The sequence below is a fragment of the Pongo pygmaeus genome, chromosome 8 (genome assembly GCF_028885625.2).
Source record: "Pongo pygmaeus isolate AG05252 chromosome 8, NHGRI_mPonPyg2-v2.0_pri, whole genome shotgun sequence".
In the NCBI taxonomy this organism is placed as follows: domain Eukaryota; kingdom Metazoa; phylum Chordata; class Mammalia; order Primates; family Hominidae; genus Pongo; species Pongo pygmaeus.
The window spans coordinates 37,073,884-37,084,402 of record NC_072381.2 but is presented as its reverse complement, the minus strand read 5'-3'; positions in this window follow the sequence as shown (position 1 = coordinate 37,084,402).

Here is a 10,519-nt window from a genome sequence, read left to right as displayed (position 1 = left end):
ATGGAAATATAACATATTTGTAATAATAGGACAAAGGAGGTGGGTGGGAACAAAGCTATTCTGGGCTAACAAAATCAATCTACATGGTTACTGAAATCCATAGGAGCAAAGGAAGAGATACAGAAATCACAAAAATGAAAGTTAATATAACAAAAGCTAAAAATATATAAATCCTCTGTTTTCTTCTCCCAGCATCTTAAAACTTAAATCTATATAATATCATAATTATAGGAATATAATACTGGGCTTGTAACATTTACAGATGTAATAAATATAACAATGATAACATAAAATGGAGGAAAAAGGGACTGGGCGTGGTGGCTCATGCCTGTAATCCCAGCACTTTGGGAGGCCAAGGCGGGTGGATCACGAGGTCAGGAGATCGAGACCATCCTGGCTAACACGGTGAAACCCCACCTCTAATAAAAATACAAAAAATTAGCTGGGCTTGGTGGCAGGTGCTTGTAGTCCCAGCTACTAGGGAGGCTGAGGCAGAAGAATGGCGTGAACCCAGGAGGTGGAGCTTGCAGTGAGCTGAGATCGCATCACTGCACTCCAGCCTGGACGACAGAGCCAGACTCCGTCTGGAAAAAAAAAAAAAAAAAAAAAGGAGGAAAAGAGAATAAGAATAAAACTATATTGGAGTAATATCTCTTATACTGGAATTAAGTTTGTATAAATTCGAAGCTGATTATGATAGGTTAATATATGTATGGTAAGCCATAAAGCAACCACTAAGGAAATAACTTAAAAAGTTAAAAAGACATTAAGAAATAAAAATGCTACATTAGATAAATATTTGCTTTATCTAATATATAAGAATTGGAGGAACAAGAGAGGCATGAGACATGTAGGAAATAAGAGGTAAAGTGGCAAATGAAAAAATCCAACTATATCAATAATAGACTTAAGTATGAATGGATTAAAAAATCCAATCAAAAGGCAGATATTGTCAGACTAGACAAACAAAGAAAGAAGAGCCAATCACATGCTGTCTTCAGGAGACACACTTTTAATTCACAGATACAAAGAGATTGAAAATAAAATGATATAATATGTATATATATCATTCAAACAGCAACTGCAAGGAAACTGGAGTGACTATACTAATATCAGACAAAATGGACTTTAAAACAAAAAAAAGTTACTAGATATGAACAGGAGTATTTTATAATCATAAAAATGTCAATTCATCAGGAAGATATAATAATTGGAAACATGTATACCTGTAACAACAGTGTACCAAAATACATGAATTAAAAGCAGCAGAAACAAAGGAAGAAATAAACAATTTAACAATAATAAATGGAGACTTCAGTGCCCCACTTTCACGAGCGTATAGAACAACTAAGCAAAGAAACAGAAGTCTTGAACACATTAACCCTGACATACATCTAGAGACTACACCACCCAACAATAACAGACCACCTGCTCTTCTCAAGTGCACACAGAGGCGAACTCCTTCAGGATAGAGTATATGCTAGGCCATAAGACACACCTTGATAAACTTTAAAGTACAAAAATGGTAAGAAGCATGTTCTCTGACCACAACGAAATGAAATTAGTTATCAATATCTTAAAGAAATTTGGGGAATTGACAAATATGTGGAAATTAACTCTCTCCTAGGTAAACCAAAAGGGAAAATAGAAAACAATTTGAGATGAATGAAAATGTAATAAAACCACATGTAGAACTTATGGGATGAAAATAAAGCAGATGTTAGATGGAAATTGATAGCTATAAATGCCTATACTGAAAAATAAGAAAGATCTTAAATCAGTAACCTAACTTTCCACCATAAGGTGCTAGCAAAGAACAAACTAAACCCAAAGCAAGTGCAGGGAAGGAAGTACTACTAAAGATTAGAGAATAGAAAACCAACAGAGACAATTCATGAAACCAAAATCTAGTTCTTTGAAAAGATAAATAAAATAGACAAACCTTAACTAGATTGATGAGGGGAGAAAACATGAAATGAGTCAAATTACTGAAATAAAAAAAAACTGAAAGGGGATAATAGTACCACCCTACAGAAATAAAAAGGATTCTAAAGGAATTTATTTACCAATAAATTAGATCACTTGGATGAAATGGAAAATTCCTAAAAAGACATGCTCTACAGAAACTGACTCGAGAAGAAATATACAAACTTAATATACCAATAACAAGAAATTTAATTAGTAATAAAAAATACCCACAAAGAAAAGTGCAGTCTCAGATGTCTTCATGAATGAATTCCACTGAACATCTAAAGATTTAATACCCATTCTTCATAAACTCCTGCAAGAAATAGAAGAGAACAGCACACTTCTTAACTCATTCTATGAACACAGTATTATCCTGATACCAAAACCAGACAAAACATCACAAGTACAAACTATACACCAGCATGCCTATGTTATAAATACAGATGCAAAAATCCTCAACAAAATACTAGATAGTGGAATCCAGCCACATACAAAAGGAAATACACATCATGACCAAGTATGATTTATCCCATGAATGTAAGTTTGACTTAACATCTAAAAATCAGTTAATGTAATACATCTTATCAATTTAAGAAAAGCACCAAGATAACATCAACATGATTATATCATAGACAGAGAAAACACATTTGACCAGACCTAACATCCTTTCTTGATAAAAATACTCAACAAACTAGGAATACAAGTAAAAGTCCTCAAGATGATAAGGGGCATCTATGAAAAATGCAGTGCTAATGTAATAATTAATAATGAAAGACTGAATTCTTCCCCCTTATGACCAGGAACAACACAAGAATATTATATCTCGCCACTTCAATCACTTCTATTCAACATTGTACTGGAGGCTCTTGCAAAGGCAATTAGGCAGGAAAAATAAATAAAAATACATCTAGATTGGAAAGGAATAAGTAATACAATTTCTATTCACATGTGACATGATCTTGTATATAGACAATTCTGAGGAATGCACTGAAAAACTATTAGAACTAATAAAAGAGTAGAGCAAACTTGCAGGATACAAGATTAATATAGAAAAATCAATTGCATTTTTACACATATCCAATGAATAATTAGAAAATGAAATTAAGAGAGCAATTTCATTTATAATAGCATCAAAAAGATCAAAATACTTAGAAATAAATGTAATCAAGGAGGTACAAATCTTATAATCTGAAAACTACAAAATGTTGAAATGAATTTTTTAAAGATAGAAATAAATTGAAAATAATAGACAGAAAACTATCTCACGTTTATAGACCAATATTATAGATTCACATTGTTAAAATGGCAATATTTCCAAAATTAATCTACCATGTTTTTCCTATGGGAATCCCAGTTAGCTTTTTTGTAAAACTTGTCAAGCTAATTCTAACATTCATATGGAATTGTAGGGCAGTCAGAATAGCCAAAATAATCTTGAAAATGAATAGTAGAGTTGGAGGGTTCACATATTCCAACTCTTTGAAAACTTACATTGCAGACAAACAGCAATCAAAACAGTGTAGTCCTAGTAGAATGGGGGACTTGTAGATCAATGAAATAGAATTGAAAGTTCAGAAATGAAGCCATGTGTCTATGTTCAACTGATTTTGACAAGGGCACAAGATTATTCAATGGGGAAAGACTAGTCTTTTCAATAAACGATGCCAGAAAACTGGATAGCCAAATGAAAAGAAAGAAGTCAGACCTTTATCTCACATCATATATGACAATTAATTCAAATGGATCAGAGACCTAAATGTAAGTGTTAAACTATAGAACTCTTAGAAGAAAACATCGAGGTAAATCTTCATGACCTAGTGTTTACAATGGATTCTTATCTATGGCATTAAAAGCATGAGCGACAAAAGAAAAAATAGACAATTTGAGTTAATCAAAATTAAAAACTTTTGTGCTTCAAAACACACCATCAAGAAAGTGAAACACAATCCTCAGAAAGAGAGAAAATATTCGCAAATTATATACTTCATAAGGCATTTGTATCTACACTATACAGCTCTTCCAAATAAATAATTAAATCCACATAACTCCAATACAAATGGGAAAATTATTAGACACTTCCCCAAGAAGATATACAAGTGACCAACAAGCACATAAAAGAATACTTAACACCATTAGTCATCAATGGAAATCTAAGCCACAATAAGACGGTACTTCACACCCACCAAAATAGCTATAATCAAAACATAAGAGCAAGTGTTGACAAGGAGGTGGAGAAATCCTAACCCTCACACACTAGAGCCACTTTGGAAAACTGTGTGGTAGTTCCTTGTTTTGGTCAGCTCAGGCTGGGCAGCTTAAGATAAACATATTTCTCACAGTTCTGGAAAGGCTGAGAAGCTGAGATTGAGGTGTCAGTCGATTTCTCACATGGCAGAGAGAGGGAGCAAGTTCTGGTGTCTCTTCCTCTTATTATAAGGACGCTAAATCCCAACATGAGGGCTCTACCCTCATGGCCTCATCTAAATCCAATTCTATGCCAAAGGCCGCTTCTCTAAATACAGTCACATTGGGGGTTAGAACCTCAGCATATGAATCTGGGGCAGGTATGGGAGGGACAAAATTCTGTCCACAGCATTCCTTAAATGGTTATTTAAACATAGAGTTATTATCAGACCTAGCAATTCCACCCATAGACATAAACCCTAGAGAAATGAAAATACATTCACACAGAAACTTATACACAAATATCTATAACAGCATTATTTAGAACAACCAAAAGGTGGAAACCATCTGAATGTCCATCAACTGAGGAATGGACAAACAAAATGCAGCACAGCCATACATAGGTGTATTATTCAACCATGAACAGTAATGAAGTACTGATACATGCTACAACATGGCTGAGCCTTTCAGATATTATTCTAAGTGAAAGAAGCAAGTTACAAAGATCACACATTACATGATTCTGATAATATAAAATTTCCAGAATGAAAAAATTTATTAAATTTTATTTATAGAAAGAAAAAGTAGATTAGTGATTGCCTAGGGCTTGGGAGAATGGGGTGATGAGGAGCTATAACTTAAAAAAAGGGATTTCTTTTTGAGGTAATGGCAAATGTATAAATTAAATATGTCAACAGTTGCACATATCTTGAATATACTGAAAACTATCAAATTGTGCATTTCAAATGGGTGAATGTTGTGGTATATAAAAATACCTTAATTAAACTTAAAAATCTAGAGACTAACAGTAATTTCCTGGTTTTTCCTGATTATAAAAAGTTATATTATTCAGTAGTGGTAATAAGAATAGCAATAACTATAAATAGCTTTAAAGTTAATACTGTATAGTTAAATAAAAAATAGAAACAACAAGAACAAAATACCAGCCCATAAAACACATAAGCAATACAAAAGTGAATAAGAGGGTCCCATAGCTTTGGTGGGTGGGGCAGCGTAACAGGCAGGGACATAACTTTAAAACATGATTTTGCTCTTTGATAGGATCATTTCATGCAGTTATGTCAAAACTGATCATTCAAAATGGCTTTGTCAAATGCCCCACGTGGCTATGGGATTGCCCTCTCTGCAGCAATCAATTCATCTCCCAAATGTTTGATCTGCTAACAGCTATTGTGGCCACCTCCCAAGAATCCATGGCCCATTCTTTCATTTCAGTCCATTAAATCAGCTTTTTAAAATCTACAGTCCACAACCACTAAACTTCTACTAATTTTACTGAGAAAAGAGAGTAAGTAAATTGTCTTACCCTAAAACCAAATCATTCTTCATTCTCTTTATCCTTTTTCTTTGCTGTCCAGAGACTCACAGACTCACATCCGGTTTTCTTTAGTTTTTTTTTTTCTTTCTCAGTCAGGCTTTCAGGTCATTCTGCACATTATTTTTCAAATAGTTCCTCCAGGGCACATTTTTACATTTGTTTTTTAAAATAACATTTTAACATGTTTATCAAATAATCATAAACATATTTATATATAATTATTATGTAACTATTCAGCAATAACAACACAGTTTTAAAAAATTGTTATGTCAAAAATAGAACTCTAGACTAAAGAGAACTGATATGAAAAAAATAAAGCAGAAAAAATCCAAAAATCCAAAAGTCCATGGTTTACTTGCTTTTTTTTTTTTTTTTTTTTTTTTGAGACGGAGTCCCGCTTGTTTCCCAGGCTGGAGTGCAGCGGCACTGTCTCGGCTCACTGCAACCTCTGACTCTGGGTTCAAGTGATTCTCTTGCCTCAGCCTCCGGAGTAGCTGGGATTACTGGTGACTGCCACCACGCCCGGCTAATTTTTTTGTATTTTTAGTAGAGACGGGGTTTCACCATGTTGGCCAATGAAAACAGCTAATTTTGTTCAGCCTATAAAACTCTACATGCAGCACAACTGTTTGCCAGGTAGACTTCTCCATTCTTTGGACATTTACAAAGACCCTTTCAACAAAGAAGACACTGTTACTCATGATCTCAGCTACTGAGATGGTTGCCTTGGGTTTGTTCTTGGCTTTACCTTCTCTGATTCAAAAAAAAAAAAAAAAAAAAAAAAAGTACATCCACTGTTCAGCTCCTATGTGGGAATGCTACTAATAGACTTGCTTCTTCTTTAATGGCATTATTTAACATGATTGAAAAAATAATATAAGCATTGCTCCGACTGCAATTGCAACAATAAAACCAGTTGAGTATTATTTCAGAGCTAACACTACTGAAAGAATAAAAATTCAAGAAAGAAATTGAGAAACAAAAAGAAATCCAACACAGATGTTTCAAATAAAAGAACTTTAATGAGGGAGTTATATAGAGAGTTGTCGAAAATGTTAAGGTAAGTAGTAAGGGCTGTTGAGACAGCCTGACTTGGAATGGTGAGAAACTGTCGACACCAGTAGGGCTGGAAGGGCAGGGAGATGAAAATGTACTGTTGGAGCCCTGTGAGAGCATCAGGCTGGAGGCCAGGGTCACCCAGCAGGAGCTGCCATCTCTGAGGGACACAGACACTGCCTCAGCCATGGGGGTTGGGGGTGGGGAGGGAACTGTCCCAGATAATCTCTCTCGCTCTCCTTTTTTTCTCTGCTTTTCTCTGCATTCTAGTCTTTGATTTCCAGCCAGTGAGCCCAGGGAATGAAGTCCATAGACGTCAGCCCCCCTTATGCATAAGAAGGGAAGAACTGGACTGGGAATTTTCCTGTGGAAGCAAAGGTAGAGCACGCTAGTCTAGGTACTCGGGAAGCAGAACCCAGGCATCTCAAGAAACATCCTTGGACCAAATACGTGACATCCTACTGCAGCTACCAATCTGTAGCTCTTCTGCAAAGCCAGGATAGCCTCCAAGAGCTGTTTCCAGGGATGAGCAGAATCTTCATTTCCCTCTGCTATCTCCTCGTAATTTCACCTTTGGTGAAGACCCCTTCTTTCATGGTGATTCTCAAAGGACATAGACTATGCAATTATAATTTTCCTGGGAAAAGATCCAGAAGTAGAAGTAGGTACACTGGCATTCCTTTGATGGGGTCAGGGTTGAATATTAGAATGTTCAATTAGACAAGGAATTCTGGTTGTTGAGAACCAGCTGCAGGTGGTCATCTCCTTTGGAGCAAGAGCAAAGCAGCCTCTGCTACCACATGGTTCTGCCCAAAGGCCACAGCCTCTCCTTTCTTATTAAGACTACTGCCCATACATGGACTAACCATTTCTCACGCCTTTACCCAGTTTACTCTCAAAATATAAGGCTATACAGCCATTACCTTATGACCATCGTAATAACTGAGGCTCTGTTATTGACTAGCACAGACGTCATCACAAAATAGACTCAGAACTCTCTTGTGCCTGCAGCCTTGAAAGTTAGGGGACTATTTGTGTAGTACATGATGCTATTTGGTCTGTCATACAACATCAACTTCATTGTGACTGTATCAACCAGGGTCACAGCAGGGAAAGAGTTCCACTCCAATGAGTCAACTGAAGAGATTTTAATGAAGGAACAATTTCAGAGGTGTGAGCAGCATTAAGGGAACTGATGAAGAATGTCAAATTGCCCAGAAGTTTTCAGTTATGGGAAACTACTACCACTTTTAGTGCAGAAAAGGAAAGTGGGGGGGTGCTGATAATGTGGTCAGAGCTGGAGTTCTGCAGCAGGGCCTGCCAGGCAGATGTCGGTCACAGAGGGACACAGCTACTTCTAAACATGAGATGCATGTGGGGTGGGGGAAGTGAATTCCCCTACCTACTTCTCTCTCTATCTGCCTCTAGTATCTGGCAGATGGCCTCCCTCTGGCCACACCTCACCCTTCCCAGGAACAAAGGCACTCATGTAGGCTGACACATGAGGGTCCACCTGCCTGGTCCATTGCAAGACAGAGGAGCAGGTTGGAAAGGGGCAAGGCATGAAATGGAAAGTAACCAGCCCAGCATCCCTCCACAGAAACCTGCTGAAACTACTTTATAATATTGGGAGAAAGCTAGATTTGAATTCTTGCCAAGGGGACTCAATTACGGAAGTGCTGAAAGATTTTGCTAGTTATGTAACAAATGCCCAGTCAAACCTGAAAACAGCATTATAGATTCCATTTTAGGGCTAACAGTCTGGTTCAGGCACAGAATACAATCCATTTGTGTGAAATTCTCTACATTAAACATACATGCATTGTATATTTTTTCATTCTGTCTCATCAGTAACCTTTTTTAAAAACTCTTGGGGAGTAACTCAACTTTATTCCCTAAACCAAGCAACTAAAAGGTGGTTTTTTTTTTTTTTTTTTTTTTTTTTTTGAAACTGGGTCTCGCTCTGTCACTCAGGCCGTAGTGCAGTGGCACAATCATAGCTCACTGCAGTCTCAAACTTTTGGGCTCCAGTAGAAATATAACTTTACTTAATTTCCTTTCCACTTTCTCCAAATCTTATCATTCAGTGTATTTAAAGGTACCATTCAGTACCTCTAATGTGTGTGTGTGTGCACATGTACAACTCTCACACACAGAATCTACAATAGAACTGGAAAAGATAGCATAAATAGCATCATATTGATGTTTGAAAAATTGCATAATTTCTTATCTCAGCCTCCCCAGTAGCTAGAACTGTAGGTGCCCAGTTAATTTTTTTTATTTTACTTTTTGCAGAGATGGGGTCTCACTGTGTTGCCCAGGCTGGTACCTATTATTGTGAAATAGTGGGATTATTGTTTATGGAAATTACTGTACATGTAAATGGAGTACTATGACTTAGCATCAAAGCATGGTGGCTAGGGGGTTCTATGTTGCCTTTTTTTCTCCGTTTAGTATGCAGAAAATTACATGGTTCTTTCCACTCCAGTTTCATTGTATCTGTCACACCACAAATAATATGATCAATCACAATTTGTCCCTATGGTCAAATGCCTTGTTTCTCTAAATTAGGTATTTTAACTGTCTTTTCACTTTACATCAGAAAAATTGGTTATAGACTCCAAAAATAAGTCATATTAGTAAAGTGTTATGAGGAAATATTGCATTGCAAATGAAAATTTTACCAAAGTTTCATTGAGTTTTGGCTTTTATTAGGACAGTATTCCTCTAGTTTAATCTCCTAATACAATTGTTCCCATGCCTTTCACTCTTTTACTGCAAGAGCTACATCTAATAAAGTTAACTCTTCTTTTGACGTTATTTTGAAGTAAGCTATTTACACAGTTGTAGCTCTAATGACCCCAGAGACTTTAAGGTTATTGATATTTTTTATTGACATTGTAACATCTAGGACTAAAAGTAAACTATGTTTTACATTTTCAATATCTACCTGGATTCTTTTATGATTGCTAGTTTTATAATCTCATGTGCCTTTGGAGAATTATAGATGAGTGGCTAATTTCCAATTTAGGTAAAGGAAGGAACCTCTTAATAAGTTAAATGGATGCATTTCTTAACTAAACACCAGCAAAACCTCCAACTTTGAGTGTGCCAGGGAGTGTTCTGCAAGCCCAGGGCTATGCTCCTCTGTGTTCTGTGCACACAGGGTGCAGGGATGGCATTTGTTATGTTTCTCCTGGCAAAACCGCTCGTCTCAGGGAAATGCGAGACCCGCCACAGTGAACTCCTAACATGAACTTTAAGGCTCAGAAACATACAAGGCAGTCCTCCACCTAACTTTAGGCTTTTCATTCTCCTGTCCCCAAATGAGCAATACCTGCCAGAGATGGTAAAGAAATCTCCTACTGTGTTCTGTTTGTATGGATGCTTCCTCCCCCTTCCTTACTCGACGGGGTCCAGGAATTGGCAGTGCGCTCTGCTTTCACACACCCTACACAGAAACACAGCTATCCACAGGTCCAGGGAAACCCACCTCCAGGCTCGGTGGACGTCTCCAGCTACAATTACTTGTTTGATAAGTGTAGACCTTTAAATACCAGCTCTAAGACTATGACTCACAAACTTACATATCTCTGCCCTGGATATCTCCTGTGAACTGCACATGCACATCTGCAAATGCCTTGGCGACATCTGTATTTGGACGACTAACAGGTATTTCAGCTATAACACATACAAAACTGAACTCCTGGCCTCTCCCTAAAAGCTCCTGTACTATGCTATTCCTGGGCTCAG